The sequence below is a fragment of the Arctopsyche grandis genome, chromosome 3 (assembly GCF_051622035.1).
Source record: "Arctopsyche grandis isolate Sample6627 chromosome 3, ASM5162203v2, whole genome shotgun sequence".
NCBI classification, from domain to species: Eukaryota; Metazoa; Arthropoda; class Insecta; order Trichoptera; family Hydropsychidae; genus Arctopsyche; species Arctopsyche grandis.
This window is the reverse complement of record NC_135357.1, coordinates 35,954,718-35,979,048: the sequence shown is the minus strand read 5'-3', so window position 1 is coordinate 35,979,048 and position 24,331 is coordinate 35,954,718.

The following is a 24,331-nucleotide window of genomic DNA, read 5'->3' as shown; positions in this document are numbered from 1 at the left end:
CTCCTTGACCAATGACTATACGGGTCATAACGTGCATGCGCTGAGCGCTGAATATTTATAAGTATGGTGCGCTCTCGAACGGTGGCATTCATGAGTCCGCGCCCAGCGCCCGCAGTGCTCGGACGTGTCCCGCCGCGCAGTCGTTGTCGTTACCCGCGCTACAAACAGCTGTCTATAACAGCTGCGTCGCCGAAACCGCGATGTAACTACCGCTCGACTCTCCGAACGCGTCCCTCTGGGAATGAGAAGCTGTCCTAGCAACAGCCAAATAAACAAAAGTGATAGTGACAGTGACAAGTGACAAGTGACAAGTGACAGTGACACAACAAACAAAAAAAAAAAACCCACCCACAAGATGGCCAGTGTGCGGCGCGATGGCCGTGGTGGCAGTGACACTAGCGCTAAAACGCATAAATTCACGGAACATGACTTTAAAAAACTCGTGAAGGCGTACCAAGAAATGAGGGAAGAAAACGCTTCCCTCAAAAAGTTAATCGCGACTCACGCAGCCCAACGAGCAGCTGACCAAGCAGCCCACTCCGCCCAACTGGGAAACCTCGCGTCAAACATGTCGCAGGCTCAGTCGACAACGACGACCACAAAGACGAAGGATATGGCCACATCCCCTCAGACGTCACCACGCAAAAACGGTAAGCGTAGAATGACGAGCCCACTCAACACCACACACACACAATTACAGTCGCCCCCACCCATCAGCAACAGATACGCGGCACTTGCGGAATCCGACTTCGACTCCGATTCCGAATCCGTGCAGTCTAACAAAATGGAGGTTACTTCCGCTGCCAAGTCCCCACCCGCATCAGCAGCCGCACCTGAACCCACACAACCACCCACACCTACACAATCACCCACACCTACCCAAACACCTGCACCTACACAAACACCTGCACCACAACCAGAGGAATACTCCTTCCCTGTTGGCATCACCCGAAATCGGAAACATATTCAGAAGCGTCCAATTCACAACACACCCACCCAACAAGCGGCCCTCAGCACACCGTCGGCAAACACGCCTCAAATTCGTACACCCCCCCAGACCACAAGCCCCGCTCACCCATCCAGAAACACCGTTTCGGATGTGCTTCCCAAACCTAAAGTTGCTCCAATCTTTCTAAGGTTGCCATCGGACTACAAGGTAGTTCAAAGGAAACTCGACGGACGTAACCTCAAATTCACAGCCGTCTACTCTGAAAACAGAGTCAAAATCACACCATGCACCATCGATGATTACCGCCAAATCACAAAAATGCTCCAAGATGAACAATTCCAATTCTATGCCCACCCTCTAACGGAAGACAAACCGCTCAAACTGGTCATTAGAGGCATTAGCCCCAACTATTCCGAGTCAGAAGTCCTCGCCGAGTTGGCCGATCTTGGCTACAAAGCCAGTAAAGCCACCGTCATGAAATCACGACGTGACAAGCGCGACATGCCCATGTTCACTGTCGAGACCACACGTGACGAAGAGGGGAAGAAGTTGTTCAACCTCTCCAGCATCTTCGGCCAACTGGTTCGCACCGAATCACTTCGCCGTGGTGATACTGTACCGCAGTGTCACCGCTGCCAAGGCTTCGGTCACGGCTCCTACAACTGCCATGTCGCCCCCCTGTGCATCAAATGTGCAGGACCCCATTTGACCACTGACTGTGTGTCAACAACCTCCACTCCAACTTGCACCAGCTGCAGAGGCCCTCACGTTTCCAGCTACAGAGGCTGCCCTTCAAATCCCAACAACAAAAGCAGGAAGAACTCCCGCCAACCCCGAAACCCCAACCCCTCCCACCCCCAACCAACGAAGACCAACGTACCGCAATATAGACACGAAAACTCAAATTTCCCTCCCCTAACCCCTCCCACCCAACAACCCAACATCAACACTAGCTGGAACCCAAACCAAGACCTTTCAAATCGGATGAGCAAAATCGAACAGTCCATTGACTCGATAAATGCCATCCTGCTCATGCTCACCCACCAACATAAAAAATGACTTGCTACCTCAAGATCGTTTACTGGAACGCCTGCAGCATACTCAGCAAGCGTGTCGAATTCGAGCAATTCTTGCTCCAACACTCCATTGATATCGCACTAGTAAACGAAACTTGGCTCAAACCTGGCAATCGACTAAACTTCCCAAACTACACCACATACAGAAACGACAGAATAGGCAAAGCCGCCGGCGGCACTGCCATATTCATCAAACACACAATTCAACACAACTTGGCCCCGCGGCCGATCACCACAGGGATAGAACTGACGTCGGTAGAAGTTTGGACTAACACTGGCACCCCACTCATCCTCCACGCAGTATACAACCCACCAAAACAACACTTACTCACCACAGACTTGGACAAAATATTCAACACCAACAAAGCCACCATTGCCGCAGGCGACCTTAACGCCAAACATTCCAGATGGAACAGTCAAGCCACTAACAATAATGGAAAAATTCTTTTAAGTTACTCCCAACTTTCAAACCCAAAATTTTCCGTCACGGCCCCAGACGAACCCACAAGAATCCCCATTAACTTCAAAGGCAGACCCGATATCTTAGACATCGTTCTAACTCAAAATTTTCCGGGCGCGCAGTCCCTGACTGTAGTAAATGATCTTTCTTCCGACCATCACCCGGTCATACTAGAACTCACCAACACACCCGTAACTATAAACCCCATCCTCCGAAGTACCATATCTTGGGAGAAATTCTCAACTCTCCTTCATCACACCGTCACTTACCCCCACTCAATTCACACCACCCAAGAAATAGACTCCGCTATTAACATACTCACGGATGAAATACAGTCAGCCTTAGACGCCAGCACCACCACCACACCCCACTCCCCTTTGCACCCGCAAGCTTTACCCCCCGACATTCGCGATCTTATTCGCCTTAAGAATAGAGCTAGGAAGGCATTCCAAAGGTACAAGGACCCAATCCTCAAACAGCGAATGAACAGACTTCAACAAGACGTTAAAAATGCCTTGTGGCAACTACGAAACGACAACTGGGATACCAAACTCAGAGCGCTAGAAGACGGACATAACGGTTTCTGGAAACTGTCAAAAATCTTCAGAAGCAACGGCAACAGGATCGACAGGATCAAAGTTGGAGATAAGTTCGTCTACTCCACCGCCGATAAAGCGGAAGCCCTAGCCGACAGTCTCCAGGACCAATTCTCTCTCTCAAACTTCAACCTGCAAAGTGACTTTTGCCAAATGGTTGAAAGCTCCGTCAACAGCTACCTCGAAAACCCAGCCCCAGTACCCATTGTCGCCACTTCGCCGCTTGAAGTCCTAAACATCATCAAAACTATCGCCGCCAAAAAGGCCCCTGGCCCTGACGGAATTTCCAACAAAGCTCTAAAAGAACTCCCTCAAAAAGCCATCGCTGCACTCACGGCAATACTAAATGCCACCAACAGAATCTGCTACTTTCCGAGTCAATGGAAACTCGCCAATGTCATTCTCATCAGAAAACCCTACTCGAACCCCTCCCTCGCAACAAGTTACCGACCCATCAGCTTGCTATCCTCACTGAGTAAGATCCTGGAACGGATCTTAATCTCAAATCTCAACAGCGAAATCGCAAATATTGACCTTCTTCCCAAAACACAATTTGGCTTCAGACCCCAACACTCTGCCGTTCACCAGATTCACAGAGTTGTTGAAACCGTTATAGACGGTTTCGACCACAACATGTCTACTGGAGCAATCTTCCTAGACATTTCCAAAGCCTTCGATAAAGTCTGGCACTCTGGCCTCCTTTACAAAATGATTGCCGCCAACATCACCCCCTACTCAATACGTTCTATCGCATCCTTCCTAAGAGAAAGGAGATTTCAGGTCAAACTCAAGGACCGCATATCAACTCAGCGAGGCATCTCCGCTGGGGTACCCCAAGGCTCCATCCTCGGCCCCACGCTATTCAACCTTTACACACACGACATACCCACTCCTACACATAGGTACACAAACATCGCACAGTACGCCGACGACACGGCGATCTTAGCGAGCTCCGTCGGCCCCAAGGGAGTCTCGCTCGCCCTCCAGAAGTACTCGGACCAACTGGTAGCGTGGTACGATAAATGGCTGATGAAAATCAACCCGGATAAAAGTCAGGCAATATTCTTCTCCAGACGCAAAAAACGGTGCAAACCAGCCAAGCCAGTCATTATAAACGACCAACCAGTCAACTGGACCACGTCTACCCGCTACCTGGGGGTAATAATCGACCGCAAATTAACCTGGAGACCCCACATCACTAACGCGGTGCGTAAAGCTAGGGCAGTTGCGTCAAAGCTTTACCCACTATGCAAACCAAACAGCAAACTCTCGCTTAAAAACAAGTGCTTGCTGTATAAATCCATCATCCGCCCACAAATCACGTACGCGAGCCCCGTGTGGGCTCACACTACCATCTCCAACAGATCCTTACTCAGACTACAGACAATTCAAAACAAATTCTTGCGTGCCACGGGCAACTACGACTGGTACACAAGAAACACTATAATTCACAATGACCTAAGCATTGACTACCTCGACAAACACGTACAAAAACTTGCCGTGAACTACTTCAAGTCTCTCGGCAAAATAGACAATCCCTTGATCAATCCCCTCAGTGTGACCAAACTCACATCCAATCAAAGACCCATCGACATTCTGAAGATGGGTATAGGCTAAAATAGCACCCAATTTAATTAACCAGACTCAACCACCTCCAAACGGTCCATACCCGTTAACCACCCACTAACACACTAACCCCGACAGTATCCCACAGATGTTTTGCTTAGTGTTCCAGATTGACAAACACCCCACAAGCGAGCAGCCGCCAGCCCGCACCACAAACATCACCGAGAGTCCGATCCCATACAACACGTTCGATGGATAGGTTAAGGGAGTGGCACTCCCTATAAACTATCGTTAAAACGCAGCCACAAAGAAGAAGCGGTGGCATTCGGATCCTGACCTCCACCGGACGAGCAGCAATAAAGACCTGGAACCTGCCTGCGTGTTTTCTTGTACCTCGACCTGACTCCACTTACCTTTGAATACTCTTCAATATCCTCATCATCTTTATGATACAATTGATTGCAAAACTTAAAAAACAATAATAATTTTTTGGATAAATATGCTAACCTGGTTGAGTGATTGTTTAATTTGAGATCGTAACTTGTAACGGCTCTATTATAGTATTTCTTTTATATATTTATGATAGTTTTGTTTTATTAGGTATATTTTCATATTATTGCTATTGTATAACATGATTTTTAGAAAAGATAGAATCGTGAACAATATGAACGAAATTAGTGCCAATTTTGGTGACGAAACTGATTTCGAAATAGATGTGCAGCATGCAACGATATTCTCGAAATACATGTATCGTCAGTATGTCGAACAGGAGCACTGTGATACTGTCTTAGTTGCCGGGACTGTAAGGTTAGTCTTGCTTCAAATATTATGTATTATGTACATATGTTAACTCGAGGTTCTATGTTTAATCTGTTTGCAGATTCTATGTACACAAGTTTATTTTAATGTGCAACAGTGACTATTTGGCGGACCGTTTACAAGCATCATAATACATACTGTATAAATGAGCATATTATACAGTATTATGAGCATATTATAAGCTCATTTATACAGACTGTATAAATGAGCATATTATACAGTCAAGCAATCGCCTAAAATGGAGAATGCTATCAAGAAAGTGCGAGCATATGTATGTTAGATATAATCTTTACCATCTCGTACCAATTATAGGATTGGATTTATTTAATGTTTTTTATATGGTAGTACATATATAGTACTACCATAGCATGACTCCCAAATGGAAACATGGAAGCGCCATTTACGAATAATTTGCGCCGAAGCGAAATTTTCTTTTCGCCGAAGCGAAGCGAAAAAGAAAATGCTGGAGGTCTGGAACAGTGAGGTGTTCCAGATGAGTTTGTTAATCAAAGAGCTGAAGAATGCTAACGAGAAAGCTGTGTTTCACCATTAGTAGAGCATTCCCAATTCCATGTAGATCAAAATTAATTTTACTATTAATTTGTATTGTAATTTGAGACTTGTATCGTGAATCTCACAACTTGTTAGCATAGATCTCGTAAATGCGAGCTGCTTCTTTGGGGGAAATAAAATATAAACATCAAAATTGTTTGTAGTTGACCGATATAAAATGACCAGACGCGACGAATAGGGGAAGAAATTCTTCAACCTTCCCAGCATCTTTTGTCAACCATAGTGCCAAAAGATACGAGAAACGTGACAATGCTTTCCATAAAGCATAGAATAGACTATGTTAGATATAATCTATACAATCTCGTACCAATTATAGGATTGGATTTATTTAATGTTTTTTATATGGTAGTACATATAAAGTACTACCATAGCATGACTCCCAAATGGAAACATGGAAGCGCCATTTACGAATAATTTGCGCCGAAGCGAAATTTTCTTTTCGCCGAAGCGAAGCGAAAAGGAAAATGCTGGAGGTCTGGAACAGTGAGGTGTTCCAGATGAGTTTGTTAATCAAAGAGCTGAAGAATGCTAACGAGAAAGCTGTGTTTCACCATTAGTAGAGCATTCCCAATTCCATGTAGATCAAAATTAATTTTACTATTAATTTGTATTGTAATTTGAGACTTGTATCGTGAATCTCACAACTTGTTAGCATAGATCTCGTAAATACGAGCTGCTTCTTTGGGGGAAATAAAATATAAACATCAAAATTGTTTGTAGTTGACCGATATAAAATGACCAGACGCGACGAATAGGGGAAGAAATTCTTCAACCTTCCCAGCATCTTTTGTCAACCATAGTGCCAAAAGATACGAGAAACGTGACAATGCTTTCCATAAAGCATAGAATAGACTATGTTAGATATAATCTATACAATCTCGTACCAATTATAGGATTGGATTTATTTAATGTTTTTTATATGGTAGTACATATAAAGTACTACCATAGCATGACTCCCAAATGGAAACATGGAAGCGCCATTTACGAATAATTTGCGCCGAAGCGAAATTTTCTTTTCGCCGAAGCGAAGCGAAAAAGAAAATGCTGGAGGTCTGGAACAGTGTGGTGTTCCAGATGAGTTTGTTAATCAAAGAACTGAAGAATGCTAACTAGAAAGCTGTGTTTCACCATTAGTAGAGCATTCCCAATTCCATGTAGATCAAAATTAATTTTACTATTAATTTGTATTGTAATTTAATTCCTTCTGTGAGCCTTAATGCCTTCCACTATAGGGAGAGTAAGGAGAGCTCAGAGACCGAAAGAGCCGCAAACAGTCGGGGAAATTTGCCTAACGTCGGAGTACAAAGTCACATGCAACCAGCAACCGTTTCTGGTGAGTGACTGTGAGTTCGAGAATGGCAGAATACTAATATTCTCAACGGTGACCAATTTGAGCAGATTAGCGCAGGGAACCTATTGGATTATGGACGGCACTTTCAAGACGGTTCCCAATATCTTTTACCAATTATACACCATCCATTCGAAGGTTGGGCAAGCGAATGGTAGAATTTTACCCTTGATTTATATACTAATGACATCAAAGACGCAGACGGCTTACGTGAAGGCATTTATGGAAATCAAGAATTTTGCCAGCTCAAATAGAGTATTTCTGATGTCACAAGTCATCATCTCCGATTTGGAGTTGGCCGCAATAAACGCCACCCAAATTGCTTTCCCCGGAGTGGAGAATAAGCTCTGCTTTTTTCACTTCGGGCAGTGCATTTGGCGTATCACCCAAGACACATCGACGGATTCAAATCCTGGCAACCAACATCTTCGCGGATCGCGCAAGGTGGTGAACTTCTTTCTTCAAGGAAGCCAAGACTCCACGACTACGACTACTACATCTACAACATTAACAGCATCACTTCACCTTACTTCACTTCACATCACGAGAGAGAGAGAGAATTCTTCATCTACACATTACAGCAGTACAACGACCACGATGAAGATTTTAATGTAGGTCTTTATTATAAATACTAACCATAAAATTGTACGAACACTGTAATCACACACACACATATACACATATACACAAATACACAAACACACACTACACACGAAAGGTTATCTCATTGCAAAGAAAAATTATAACTATTAAACTCACTTCTTAAACTTTGCAATTAATTATTTGATTAAACTCAAAATGGTTGGAAATTCAGATGAAAGTCCAACACCAGGAGTATCAGAAACATTCACCAGGAGTATCGAAATTCACGATAGGAGAAATATCTTTAACGATATTATTCAAGTTCATAACACCATACAATGGAGATAGGGACACGCTCGAAATCTTCTTGACGAATTGCGATAGAACTCTTTTAATGGCTAGCATGTCTTAAACAGAAACCCTTTTTAAATATATACTAGCATCATTAGTAGATAAAGCGGCAATCGTATGTGCAAATCATGATATAAAATCATGGAGCGAACTTAAAGAACTCCTACGGAGGAATTTCGGTGAAAGGAAAGATTACGCGCAATTACTTATGGAACTCCAGCAAACAAAACAAGGAGCCAGTGAGAAAGTAGCATCTTACGTTAACAGGATTGAAACCTGCGTTAAAGATTGCCTAGTTTGCATAAAACAAACGGCCACGATAGAAATGGCAAAAGGCAAGATGGAAAGCATCGAAGAACTTAGTCTTCAAGTATTTAACTTTGGGATACATAGCTCATTAGCAACAATTCTTAGAGCAAGAAACCCAAAGACCTTAAACGAAGCAATAAACATAGCGCTTGAAGAAGAAAGGATAAACAAGCTTCAAGATTTTACTAGAAAACGATGTGGCATCTGCAATAGAGATGGCCACACGGCTAATAATTGTTATAAAAAATCGGGAAACGTAAATCGGAATAATCGCGATTTTACTAGTAACTTCAAAAATTTTAACATTAATACATACGAGGCAACTAAAAAAGTATGCAAATTTTTCAAAAAGGAAGGACACTTAATTGACAAGTGCTATAAGAGAGCCAATCAGGGCAACGCCGTAGAGCGACCCATAGGTAATTTTAATTGGGGAACGAACGCTCCCGTGCGTCCTCAACATAAATTCGTAATCGACAAAGATCGTAATCCGCAGCAAAACTTCAATCGGAATGCGCAAAAGACGCATCTCCACATGATCAACGGATCAAAAAACGGGCAGCAATCGGTCGACGCTCGGATCGACTCAACCAATTTGCTTTAGATCCAATAATCTACCATCTAGGTGACTACAGTCTGGGAAACATGAAAATCCTTCGACTTAGTATACCGAAAGGAGATGACTACATCTCGACATCATTCCATGTCGACACTGGGGCAGGAATATCTTTAATAAAAGATTATTGCATAGATGAAACTATTTCGTTGATAGACGAAAATATACATCTAAACGGAATATCCGGTGATTCCACGATCAAAGCCCTTGGAAGTATTTTTATTAACCTCAATGTTGATGGTTATCGGCTCAGTAATAAGTTTCAAGTCATCCAAGATGATTATAGTTTAAACCTCGATTATGACGGGATAATCGGAGGAGATCTCTTAGAAAAAGAGAAGGCAACCTTAGATTACGCGAATAATCTATTGATTTTAAACAACGGCCTAAAAATAAAACTGAAACATAAAAGTCCTCTAAATGAAAATAACAATTGTAACAATTTGAATGAAAATAATAATTATGTAAATGAAAATTATGATAACGAAAATCATATTAATATTTTAAAACCAAGAACAGAAACCTTAATAGAAATCAATGTACTTAACCCTGAAATAGAGGAAGGCATTGTTGAACAAGAATTAAATATACCAGGAGTATATCTCGCCAAAGCCATAGTTAAAGTAAATAAAAACTCTAAAGCTAGAACATTACATACCATATCTGTAAGGCAGGAAGTTTACTATCTATACCGATCACAGACCCTTAAGATATCTATTCGAGATGCAAAAGCCCGGTACATCTAAATTTATTAGATGGAGACTCAGACTAGAGGAATATGATTATGATAATCAGTATAAAGAAGGAAGAATTAACTGTAACGCAGACTTCTTATCTAGAATCAAAAATGAAAGCTATGAATCATTTTTACGATATGATCACACTAAACTCAATTTAAAAATGCAGGAAATACAGAAATCATTATTAGAAAGCGACAGTAATATTGCACACTGCGTTTCTAAAGATCTGAAAATGTCTAAAGGCATTGCAGAAGAAATAAAAGGAATAATAAAAAAACTATAACGAACTAATTAATACGAGACGAGATATAACAGATATATTACATTCAAAATTCGAGAATAAAATAATTTATCATTTAGTAACGAAAGCAAAATACTTTGACAAACCGACATATGAAAATGTCTTTCAAACGCTTAAAAACCTTAGAGATCTTTTAAAGGAAGATAAAATAAAAACCCTAGCTATACCAAAACTTGCTAGTGGAGAAGATAATTTAACTTGGAAACGAATTAAACAAATGATACAATACGTATTTAGAGACTCGGAAATAAATATACAATTATATATAAAACCAATTAACGTAACGCCTGATATAGACGAACTAATTCGGACAAGAGACGATCTTGACGAAGAAACCATGGACTTTAACGAAAACCTGTTCGATGAAGAACCAGATATTCAATTAAATACCAACCTTCAGATAACGAACAAGAGATAGATTCTTCTAGCGAAATTAACTTTAAAATCTTTATGAGAACAGTAAAACTAGGAACAACCGAACGGATACTTATTGACCAATATAAATATTGCGTATCCAACATCATTAGACCTTGATGAAAACAACCCTTTTTGTTTATCCATATAAGAATACTTATCCAGTCAAGAAATTGTAACGTACGCCCCCGCAGCCGAAGGAGTGGGGGGGAAACTACCCCCGCCCTCGGATGCTGGGGAGTGGGAGAAAGTACCGCTACTTTCTCAGCTATAAAAGGAGCGCCCTTTCCTTCGGAAGTCGAGTCGGACCACAGCTTTCTCTCAGAACTGTCGTTTCCTTTGGACTCCCATCTCTGCTGGTCTTTCCCTGTTCAGTCAAAGCCACCCACTTCACCCCCACGTTACACTGGTGTCAGAAGTGTTTGACCTGAGCCGCAAAAGGAATACACCACGCAAAGATGCCCCCAAAAAGGAGACAGGCATCTCCTCACCAGGTGGACGAACCATCACGTGTGGAACGACTGGAGGAGCAGATGGCGCGACTCGTCGCGCTTCTCGAGAGGGACACCACAACACGCACGCCAGCGATTCCGGCAAGCCCTTCAACGAGGGTCCCAGCGGTTCCGGCGAGCACAATGAGTCCCTCGTCATCAGTATGCAGAAACGACGCTACTCCACGACCTGTCACCGACCTTATGCTAGGAAGCACCATCCACAAGCAACCGACCGAGCTTCCTGTTTTCGACGGAACGGGCGACGTAGAACGATTCATCAGCGAATTTGATATCGTGTCACGCGCCCTACGCTGCGAACCGACGGCAAACTCACTCATTCTCGCTCTACGAGGTCAAGCGAGAATATTCCTCATCGACGAAGTACCAAAAGAAGCGTACGAAGCGTACGAGGAGCTGAGGGAGAGGCTGGTGAAGCGCTTCAAATCTTCGCCACACCCGTACGACGCATTCCGTGACCTAATTTCCCCGTCGATCCGCAGATCCGAAGACCCCACTGCAGGAGCTGGTACGGCTCGCAAAACACGCGAGGGATGCGAAACGACTGAGGAGTCAAGGGAGGGGGGCGGCCAACAGACCAGCCCAAGACTACCAGCCTCACTTCAATACCGCAGCTCGAAACGCCAGCAGACCTCCCTGGCAAGCAGAGGGCCGTAACGGTCACAGACCTCCCTGGCAAGCGGAGGGCCGTAACGGCAACAGACCGCCCTGGCAAGGGCAAAGGAACTGCCGAAACTGCGGAAGCCCACAATGTCGCGGGCGGAACTGTCCGAAGGTACGGGCAGTCGAGAACGCCTCCGACGAGGAAGAGGTGCGATCCCAGTCGGGAAAAGAATAATGGTCAGTTCCACACGGGCAGGACTGATCATCGAAGATGAAGAAAAGCCCGTCCCAGTGTTAGGGAGCGTCGGCGACTCACCTTTCGTATTGGACACCGAAGGCGAGATCGGAGGAGTACCATGTAGGGTACTGTTGGATACCGGGGCAAGCATCTCCGTTATCTCCAGCAAACTGTTCGCCAAAATTCCCCGCGAACATAGAAAAAGGGTGAACGACAAGAGGGAAAGAGTACGAGTCGCAGACGGTCGACACGTAGCGATCTACGTATGGGCCGAGACTACGTTGTCAATTAAAGGCACACTAGTGACATGGAAATTTGCCGTCACTGATTTCTCCTCAGAGGTCATCATGGGGATGGATCTCCTGGGCCTCCTCAATACGATCGTCGAACTGGGAGGAACTACGACAAGGGTCACTTTCCGGAACGACATTGCGCCCCATCGACCAGTAAGTTCAGTCCATTCGTGTCAGGAAATACAACGACACGAACTGAACGGAAAGCGACAAGACGACCTGCCCCGCCAACTGGACGCTGCTATCATCGACCTACCACCTGGAAAACGGTCGACGATCGTCAACTCCCTCCTCCAGCATCGACAAGCCTTCGCCCGAAGCGAACGGGACTTAAGCCAAGTCCATAAAGGGACCCATCGAATAAATAGCGGCGACGCCGCTCCCATCAAACAGGCCCCTCGCAGAATACCGCTGCACAATAAGACAGAGGTACGGTCCCTCATCAACGACTTGCTGACAAGATAAATCATCGAACCAGCAGCCGGTCCCTGGGCCTCCCCGATCGTATTGGTCACGAAAAAGACCGGCGAGTTGCGCCTCTGCGTTGACTATCGTCGGTTAAATGCCGTGACAACGAAAGACTCGTTCCCGATGCCACGAATGGACGACGTCCTGGACAGACTCGCGGGTGCCAAATTCTTCTCGACGTTGGACCTGCAGAGTGGTTTTTGGCAAGTCCCAGTCGAAGAGAAAGACCGACCAATAACCGCCTTTACCACTGAATTTGGTCTATTCCAATTCCGTGTCATGCCTTTCGGCCTCTGCAACGCGCCTGCCACATTCTCCCGGCTAATGGAAGACATTCTCGGCGACCTGACCGGATCAACCCTTGTATACCTCGACGACATCATCATATTTAGTCCGACCCCGGAGGCCCACTTGGAACACATCCAGACGGTCCTCAAACGCCTACTTGCGGTCGGACTCAAAGTAAATACTCGAAAGTGCTAGCTGTTCAGGAATGAGGTCTGCTTCCTCGGCCATAAAATCAGCTCCCACGGCGTCTGCACGGATCCAGAGAAGACAAAAGCCGTGAGAGAGTGGCCCACTCCCAAATCGAAGGCACAACTCTGCAGCTTCTTAGGCCTCTGCACGTATTACCGGAGGTTTATGCAAGGGTTTGCGCAAACGGCGAAACCACTGCATCGTCTCACGGAGGAGAAAACAGTCTTCACGTGGGACCAAGACTGCGAGCATGCCTTCAATGCCCTCAAAAACGCTCTGACAGACGCAAAAACAGTGGCATTCCCCCGACCTGAGGGAATCTATATTCTGGACGCGGATGCCAATCAACATGCCATCGGAGTCGTGCTCTCCCAAGTTCAAGACGGCGAGGAGAAGGTGATCGGGTACTATAGTCGCACCTTGAAGGCACCGGAACGGAACTACTGCGTCACCCGGAAAGAGCTGCTCGCCATCGTCGACGCAGTAGAGCACTTCCACCACTACCTGTACGGAAGCCCCTTCACACTCCGAACCGATCACGCCGCACTGACGTGGCTCTGCAGCTTCAGAAAACATGAAGGTCAATGGGCCCGCTGGTTGCAACGACTGGGACAGTACCACATGGACGTACAGCATCGAGCAGGGAAGAAACACGGCAACGCCGACGCCCTCTCTAGACGTCCATGTGATCCAGACTGCCCGAAATGCGCGAAAATAGACAGTCATCATCATCGACTCTGAGAGTGACAGTCGTCATCATAAAGACTCCGAGAACGCGTCCACAAATAACGGTCAGCACAGCAGCAGAATAAAGTGAACGAAAGTTAAAGTTATAGTGAAATAGTTCTACGTGTCTCCTATTATAAAAGTCATCGTTCCATAATCTATCGTTTTTCGAATATATCTATAATATAAGATAAATGTAACATTTTAATAATAATAAAGAAACTTGGTTGGTTAACCAAGTAGTAAATAAAAATTAAATAAATATTTTCCTGGAACGTGACATGATAATTTTGGTGGCAGCGGTGGGATGAGTCAATTGGTTTAAATTAAAAATATCCGTGCAAGGATAAGTGAAAGTTTTAAAAAGAGGAAAAATTCCTAAAAAGTGTAAGTGCTAAATAAGATATTAAATCTTAATAAATTTCGTGAACTTAAACATTCCAAAAAACGTAGCTATTCAGATTAGATCTTAGTATCTATCATTCCCGAGGGAATCAGCAATTATTGCTCTTGAGTGAATAAGTGACGTTCGGAAGTACAGTTCAGTTTTAATAAAAATAAAAATAATAATTTTAAACCAACGGCGAAAAAACGTAGCAGTTACGGCGGATTCTACATCCTACAACCTCGCAAGGACCTTCCCAGATTTTCGAGACCAAGAACAACCAACATCAATATGGAAATTGTATTAGTGTAAGTCTTCTGATACTTCACACATTACACAAACACACACAATATAAACTTAGCTGCTGATATTTAAATTCTAAGAATGCCTCCTAAAAAGGATAGTGAAGGTGAAGTTGTGATTCAGGAAGTAATAGACTTCAACACACTCACTAAATTCATAAAAAGGTATGATGGTAGTTCAATACCATTGTACGAATTCATCGATGACTGTGAGAATGCTCTCATATTAGCATCGGAGTCCCAACGTAAAATATTATTAAATTACATTGTATCTCAAATTACGGGATCTGCAAGAATAATTATATCGAATATAAATACTAGAGATTTCAATAGTATAAAAGAAGCGCTTGTTAGAAATTATAGTCCCCATAAAAATTACTCTACATTATTATTGGAACTTCAACAATTGAAGCAACGACATGACGAAGACGTAACTAAATTTATGAATCGTATTCAAACCGCGACAAATTCCCTTATTAAAAGCATACAAAATTGTAACATCAAGTCCAAAGCAGACGAATTTAACGGAAAAATAAAATTAATTGACGAACTTAGTCTTCAAAGGATGATTCACGGAAATAAATGTCAACAAACGCGGATAGTATTTTATTCTACTCACCCAAAAACTCTCTTAGATGCGTATAAAACAGCTCTAGAAATAGAGACTGATACTGCAAGAAACAAAAATTGCAACATTTGTGGTCGAGAAGGACATTCAAGCAATACATGTTTCAAGAATAAAGACAGTAGAAATCGACAAGTCCACTCTGTTGAAACGCGCCCCAAGACATGGTAAAATAATAGAAATAATGATGGACATAAAAATTTTAGCAACAATAATAATAATTATAAAAATGGATATAATAATAAAAACAATGCGGGTTTTAAACCAAATCGTCAGTACAGTAACACTGATCAAAATAAAAACGGTTATAATAAAATCGATAAATATAACAGGAGTTATGACCAACCAAAGTCATGTACTTATTGTAATTTAAAAGGACACACATTTGAGAATTGCTACAAACGGCAAAATAAAGAACAAAGAGATAAAAATAAGTTCAATCATTTAAACTTAATTCCGTCTGTCGAAGCCCGAGTCAATCGAACAGACTAGTTAATGACTCTTATTGTTTTAATTTAAACCCGAGCGATAACCCCATGAAACATATTAAAATTGATATTAAAATTAATATCAAATTTATTCCTAGAGATTTTCTAGTTGATACAGGAGCAGGGATCTCCATAATAAAAGAATCGTGCTTAGATAAAAAAGCTATTTATAATAAAAACGATAAAATCAAAGTTAAAGGTATTAACCAAGGTTCAATATCCGAATCAATAGGAAGCGTACATCTAAATTTAGAGTTTGCTCATCACAAGGTATACATTATGAAAGACAACGAAATCGATACCACATATGACGGCATAATTGGCGCTGACTTCTTTGAAATTAATCAGGCTAAAATTTGTTATAAAACAAACAAACTTATTATCAACGAAACAATAAAAATTGATCTTCTTAATAATAACAAAGATAATGAGGATGACGAAATCCTAAATAATTATATTATAAAACCTCGAACGAAAACGATTATAAAGGTCAAAATAACAAATCCAGAAATAAAAAGTGGAATTATCGGTGCCGAACTCAATCAAGAAGGTGTTTATTTAGCTAACGCGATAGTTAACGTAAATAGGAACAACGAAACTCTTTGTTCAATCCTCAATACTACCGATCAACAAATGAGGATAGATAATTTAAAAGTAGAATTAATACCGATACCTAAAGAAATCTACAAGTTCGAATACGAATCTAAGAACACTATCGCTAGACAAAAACTATTAAAACAGTCTATACGGACATCTCATTTAAATTATGAAGAAGAAAATTCGCTAGTAGAATTATGCGAAAGATATAATCATATATTCCATTTGGAAGGAGATAAATTAACGGTTACTAAAACAGTGCAACATGAAATTAATTTAGAAGATAATAGTAGACCAATACACACAAAAAATTATAGACATCCAGCAGTGCATAAAGAAGAAGTAAACGAACAAATAAAGAAAATGTTAAATGAAGGCATTATTAGACCATCTACTTCACCATGGTCTTCACCCTTATGGGTAGTACCGAAGAAAACAGATGCATCAGGAAAGGTAAAATGGCGAATAGTAATAGACTACCGTCAATTGAACAACGTTACTATTGGAGACGCTTATCCATTACCCAACATCACAGACATCTTAGATCAACTTGGAAAGAGTACATACTTCACTACTCTAGACCTTGCTAATGGATTCCATCAAATCCCAGTAAAACCAGAGGATATCCCCAAGACAGCTTTTACCACAACGAATGGACACTTCGAATATACACGAATGCCATTTGGACTGAAAAACGCACCTGCAACTTTTCAAAGGATGATGAATAACGCACTAACCGGTTTAAACGGAATATCATGTTTCGTATATTTAGACGACGTGGTAATCTATGCAACTAGCATAGCTGAACATAATCAAAGATTAGAAGATGTATTCAAAAGATTGGAAAGAAACAATCTAAAATTGCAACCGGACAAATGTGAATTCATGCGAAAAGAAGTCGCATATTTGGGGCACGTCATATCAAACGAAGGCGTAATGCCCAATCCAGATAAGATATCTGCGATAAAAAATTATCCGAAACCAAAGAACCCTAAAGACATAAAGGCATTTATGGGATTGGCAGGATATTATAGACGTTTCATAAAGGATTTCAGCAAAATAATAAAACCCTTAACTAACTTACTAAAAAAGGATACCGATTTCAAATGGACACCAGTTCAAGAACAATCATTTGAGACTATGAAAGAAAAATTAACAACCGCACCTTTATTACAATATCCAGATTTTTCGAAAGAATTTATTGTCACCACAGACGCATCTAATTATGCGATAGGTGGAGTACTTAGTCAAGGAAGTCTAAAAAGGGAGTTACCAATCTCTTACGCTTCCAGGACCCTAAATAAAGCTGAAATAAACTATAGTACTATAGAAAAGGAGTTACTTGCCATTGTATGGGCAGTAAATCATTTTAGACCTTACCTCTATGGAAGAAAATTTAAAATAATAACTGATCATAAACCATTGGAATATCTTTTTAATATAAAACAGCCTGGTTCTTCAAGACTAGTCCGATGGAGATTAAGATTAGAAGAATATGAATATGAAATAATATATAAACCTGGCAGAATAAATAATAATGCAGATTGTCTTTCACGTATTAAGAATAACAATGAAACATATGAAAATTATTTGGAAAATTATAATGAAAACATGAAATTTGAATTTAACGAAATTAATGATGATATATTTAATAGTGATACAGATATTGCTCGTTGTATATCCAAAGACGCGGAAATGTCTAAAGGATTAGCTAAACAAGTAAAAGAAAAGATTAATAACTACCACGAATTGAAAAAGCATGATAAAAGCATAACGGACTTTTTAACATCCAAATATAAAGATAAAACTATATATCATCTTATAACTAAAGAAAAATATTATAACAAACCAACTTATGAAAATTTCTATTATACGATAAAAAATCTTAGAGATCACTTAATGAAAGACAAAGTAAAAGAAATCTCTATACCTTTTAAACTAGCTTCAGGATTGGATCAACTAACATGGAAAATAGTGAAAAGAATACTCATTTTCTTATTCCATGAAACGGAAATAAAAATAATGAATATGTTGAATTATTCCAAACAGGAATCATAAAGTTAGATAAAGGATGTAAAACGAATAATGGCTTAATAAGTTTAAATGCTGATAATAACATTTTTACTGAATATGAAAATCCAATGTCAAATATAAATATAATAAATGATAAATGTTGTGTTATAGGAAAAACAAATTATAGTTTACATCAACTAGATCCTATAAAATTAATAAATGTAGATAACACAAACACTCAGAAAGTCCTAGAGACATTTGAAAAATTTAACGATAAATTAGAAAACTATCAAAATCAGCCAGCCATTGTAAAGCATTCCTCATTTTTTGTAAAGCTTATTTATGGAATAATCATTACTATTGTTATACTTATGCTAGTTAAAATAAGTTTTCATCTTTATAAATGTTTTAATGTAAAGTATATTCGAAAACCACGAGATAACGTAGAAAACGAAGTAGAAATAGCTCAAATCGAACCAGAAATTAGATCTAGAGAAGAAATATTAAATGCCATAAGCGGCTAACTTCTTAATTTTTATGTATTAATAAGTTTCTTAACAATGGGTGTCCGAGCCAACCAAACCACATGGCCGTGTTTTGGGCTCTTACGGGCGCGCACTCATGTTTACGAGGCGCGCTCATCTGTCAAAACAGACGCCCGCCATCCGCCGGCCGAGACGGTACTGGCGTAGCTGGTCTACCTTGCCTGACCAGCCAGCGTACTCATCCACAGCCCCCGCCATAAAAGGGCACAGGCGCCGACAACCTCCCCGGCTCGCCATCTACTCCTTAATAAAAGGGATAACGTGTCTAATTTCCCACCCCGCCCTGTTCCAGCACGTGCTCCAGAGCGAGCTGAACGAGAGACGACGACACACATACACAGCCACTGGTCACCCCATACACACACACACATACAGCTGCTGAAGCTATCGTACAATGGGGGTGTTATGTACCCCACTTATCACTCTAGTTCCCACAATATCAAATGTACTTTTCACACGCTCATATACGTGAATAACAAAACTATAAAAATTCCTGTAATAGGATATTCAGATAACACAGGAATGTGCCCAGCCCATAAGATAACAAATCATTTATATAGATCGCCATTCGATCGCATTAGTCAGTCATCATCATCGACTCTGAGAGTGACAGTCGTCATCATAAAGACTCCGAGAACGCGTCCGCAAATAACGGTCAGCACAGCAGCAGAATAAAGTGAACGAAAGTTAAAGTTATAGTGAAATAGTTCTACGTGTCTCCTATTATAAAAGTCATCGTTCCATAATCTATCGTTTTTCGAATATATCTATAATATAAGATAAATGTAACATTTTAATAATAATAAAGAAACTTGGTTGGTTAACCAAGTAGTAAATAAAAATTAAATAAACATTTTCCTGGAACGTGACACTGGCCAACATGCCGCCCCGACGTTATAAAATGGTGCGAAAAATGCCCCAGGTGTGCAGCGCAAAACGGACCACATACGAGGAACAGGGCGGCCATGCGGCAATACGTGTCAGGGGCACCGATGGACCGAATGGCGATCGACATATTGGGACCACTACCGGTTACCAATAGGGGGAACCGTTACGTGCTAGTGGCCGCTGATTACTTCACAAAGTGGCCAGAAGCAATTCCCTTACCGGACCAAGAGGCGGAAACGGTAGCGGAAGCCCTAGTAACCCATGTCTTCGCCAAACTGGGCACACCTCGAGAACTGCACTCCGATCAAGGCCGTAATTTTGAAGCCCGAGTCTTTGCCGAAACGCTAGATAAATTGGGCATCTGCAAAACTCGGACGACCCCTTACCACCCTCAGTCGGACGGGATGATCGAGAGGTTAAACCGCACTCTACTGGGATACCTCCGGAAATTCCTGTCCTACTACGACGAGGAGGCAGAACAAGACTGGGACACGATGCTGTCCCCGTTCCTCATGGCTTACCGCTCAACCCCACACGACGCGACAGGAGAGTCGCCAGCCCTGATGATGTTCGGCAGGGAAATGCATGCGCCTTCCGCCCCAACTTATCTACGGCGGACCCCCGGACAGTATACCCGAGCAATCAGCCCACAAATACGTCCAAAATCTCATAGAAGGGATGGCGGAAACGCACAAATTCGCTCGGAAACACCTCCAGAAGACGCACAAAAGAATGAAAGCGGCTTACGACGGGAGGATCTGGGAACCACGATACGAAGAGGGCGATCGCGTTTGGTTGCACAACCCAGCCAAGAAGCCCGGTCGCACCCTTAAACTCCAGCCCCCTTGGGAAGGTCCGTTCCGGATTATTAAGAGGATCAGCGACGTGGTCTATCGGATCCGCCGGGAAACAGGGAACTCCCGGTATCTGGTGGTACACGTCAACAGATTAGCGCGATACCTCACAACACCGGATCCGATCTAAAATTAAAACCCCGTATTGTATTTCCTTGTATTTGTTTATTTATTGTATTTCCTTGTATTTGTTTGTATATGCTTTTGTACATTAATAAATCGCTCGAGACGACCGATCCTGAAGGAGAGGGCAGTGTAACGTACGCCCCCGCAGCCGAAGGAGTGGGGGGGAAGCTACCTCCGCCCTCGGATGCTGGGGAGTGGGAGAAAGTACCGCTACTTTCTCGGCTATAAAAGGAGCGCCCTTTCCTTCGGAAGTCGAGTCGGACCACAGCTTTCTCTCAGAACTGTCGTTTCCTTTGGACTCCCATCTCTGCTGGTCTTTCCCTGTTCAGTCAAAGCCACCCACTTCACCCCTACGTTAGAAAATGTTATCAGAAAGAGAAAAACAATAAAAAGATGTAATACTAACAGAATCAAAAGATTTCAAAAAGAAATACTTTCATTGTCTCACTTAAGTTCACTATTTCGATAAAACCGAAACTAAGATAATATTCGAAACGTTAATTAATTTAAAAATCAAATTAATCGAAATTAACATTGACCAATTACCAATAGCAAATTTCCAAAATCAATATGACACTATGTCAACTGCTAAAATAAAACTCATGATTGAATTCATATTTAAAGATACAAACATAAAAATACTAATATGTCATAATAAATTAATAACTCCAACATCTAGCCAAATACCAATCATCTTAAAGGAAAATCATAATTCTCCAACAGCAGGACATACAGGATTGATGAAAACCTTAGCTAGAATAAAAACTAAATATATTTGGATCAATATGAAAGACGACATATTAAATTATATAAAAAACTGTATTGATTGTCAGAAAAACAAAACTGATAGACATAAATACAAGGCACCAATGGAAATTACCACTACGTCAACGACGGCAATTGAAAGAATAGCCATAGACATTGCAGGACCATTAAACGAAACCGAAAAGGGAAATAAATATATTCTAACTGTACAAGATGACTTAAAAATAACAAATTCAGAAACAATCGCGATTAACCTTATCACACATTTCTCACACTACGGAATACCGAAATCATTACTTACGGATTTAGGAACTCAATTTACAAGTAACATCACGAAAGAACTTACAAAATTATTAAAAATAAAACATTTTTGAAAACTACGGCATACCATCCACAAACTAATGGAGCCTTAGAAAGATCCCATTCAACTCTTAAAGATTATTTAACAAACTTTGTAAACAATACTCATACCAATTGGGACGAATTATTAACATTCGCAATGCTGTGTTATAATACAACACAACATACCGCAACTAAATTCACACCTTACGAACTAGTATTCGGACATACGCCAATACTACCTAGTTCACTGAATGAATTAGAACCAGACGTAACATATGGAACATATATAAATACGTTAAAATTCAGATTAGCAAAAGTAAGAAATCTTGCACGAGAAAACATAATTCGCGCCAAGATACAAGCTAAAAGAAATTACGATAAGAACATTCACGACTACAATTACGAAGTGAGTGACTTGATACTGTTAAAAATGAATATTATACCACGTTCATTAAACAAGAAGCTGACTGCGAACTGGAAAGGTCCATATCGCATTACTGAAATACATTTAATAATCAAACCATCACCATTCGAATCGAAAATAACCGATTGAAACGCGTTCATAAAAACATTATAAAACCATTCTATGGATAAAATATTTCAGATTGCTCATCCTAACCACCAGACTCGCATCCTCACAAAAAATCACTACCATTCCAAAAGGCAACGGCCTTTAATTCAATCAAATCGGAACGATCAAAATAAGCGAAGAAAGCTGGAACGTACTAACATATATTAATACAACCATTATTCAACTTGAATTAGATCAAATACGCGAAGGACTTCTTTCAACGAAATGTCAATGTATTAGGAAGAATATTAGAAAAGTAGGATGTAATAAACACCTTAATCCTTTAGAATCATTATATGAAGAAATCAAGAATAAATACCAAGATATAACTTATTTAGTATCAAGAAAACGTACAAAGCGAGGACTTATAGACGGAATAGGTACAGTATTGAAAACCGTATTCGGAACCTTAGATGCAGAAGACGCTAAATACTATGACGAATCAATTGATAAAATAAACCAAGACGAGACCCACATAATAGAACTTATGAAAGGTCAGATACACGTCACAGAAGACGCAATAAATAGCTTTAACAAAACAATTGTTAACCTTAATAATAACGAAAAACTCCTGAATATAGGATTAAATAAAATAGATGTATGTACTATTAAATAAAAATAAATTAGAGATAGACTTTACCGAAATGACCTCAGTTTATAGGGAACAAACGGAATTATTAACTTAAAATCTAGAAAGATTAAGAGATAGAATAGAGACGATAGTTTACTCCATTCTTTTTGCAAAACAGCAAATATTACACCCAGACATATTATCACCAGCAACCTTATATTAGGTAAATCGAAAAGAAATGTCATTTTTTTGTTGCGTCACTTTGAAATCAGTTTGTCAACGGTTGCCGTCGAGTTAACACGTCGTGGTTAGTATCATTTTGAAGCTCTATTAGTAATCTTTCATTTTTGACATTTGTTTTATTTTTTTGGCCTTAGTAGAAAAATGCAGAGGCCTGAGATTGAAGAAACACATTTGCGATATTTTATGCTATTTTTATTTGACAATATGTTCATCTCTATTGTCCAGAAACGAAACAGATCCATTTCTAAGACGAATTGTTACTGGGGATGAGAAGTGGGTCCTTTACAGTAATTCTCGGAGAAAAAAACAATGGTTATCATCGAACCAGGTACCTGTGCCTACCACTCGACCAACATTGACGTTGAAAAAAGTTCTCCTATGTGTATGGTGGGATGTTTTGGGAATAATTCATTACGAATTGTTGAAACCTGGACAGACGGTTACTGCACAGTTGTATTGTGCTCAATTGGAACGATTAAAGACGGAACTGTTAAAAAAAAGATCAGTTTTAGTCAATAATCAAAGAAGGATTTTACAGCATGACAATGCAAGACCTCATGCAGCAAGGATTACCCAGGATAAAATAAGAGAGCTGGATTTGGAAGTTCTTCAACATCCACCGTATTCACCTGATATAGCACCTTCGGATTATCATTTATTTAAATCGATGGAACATTCTCTTCGTGATAAAAAAATTTCAAATGTCGAAGAAGTAAAAAATCACTTGGATTTCTATTTTAATAATAAGCCGCCAGAATTTTATGATCGAGGTATTAAAAAACTGCCTATATTGTGGAGGAAGATCATAGATAATGATGGAAAATATTTAATAGAATAATTATGTATAGTTTTTTTTTTAAATAAATGTTTTGTTGTATCATAAAAAAATGACATTTCTTTTCGATTTACCTTATATAAAGAATTAGAAGATAAATCAAAAATGATACCCAGTGGATATGAATTGCCATTACCACTTAGATATGAAACCTCACATATGTT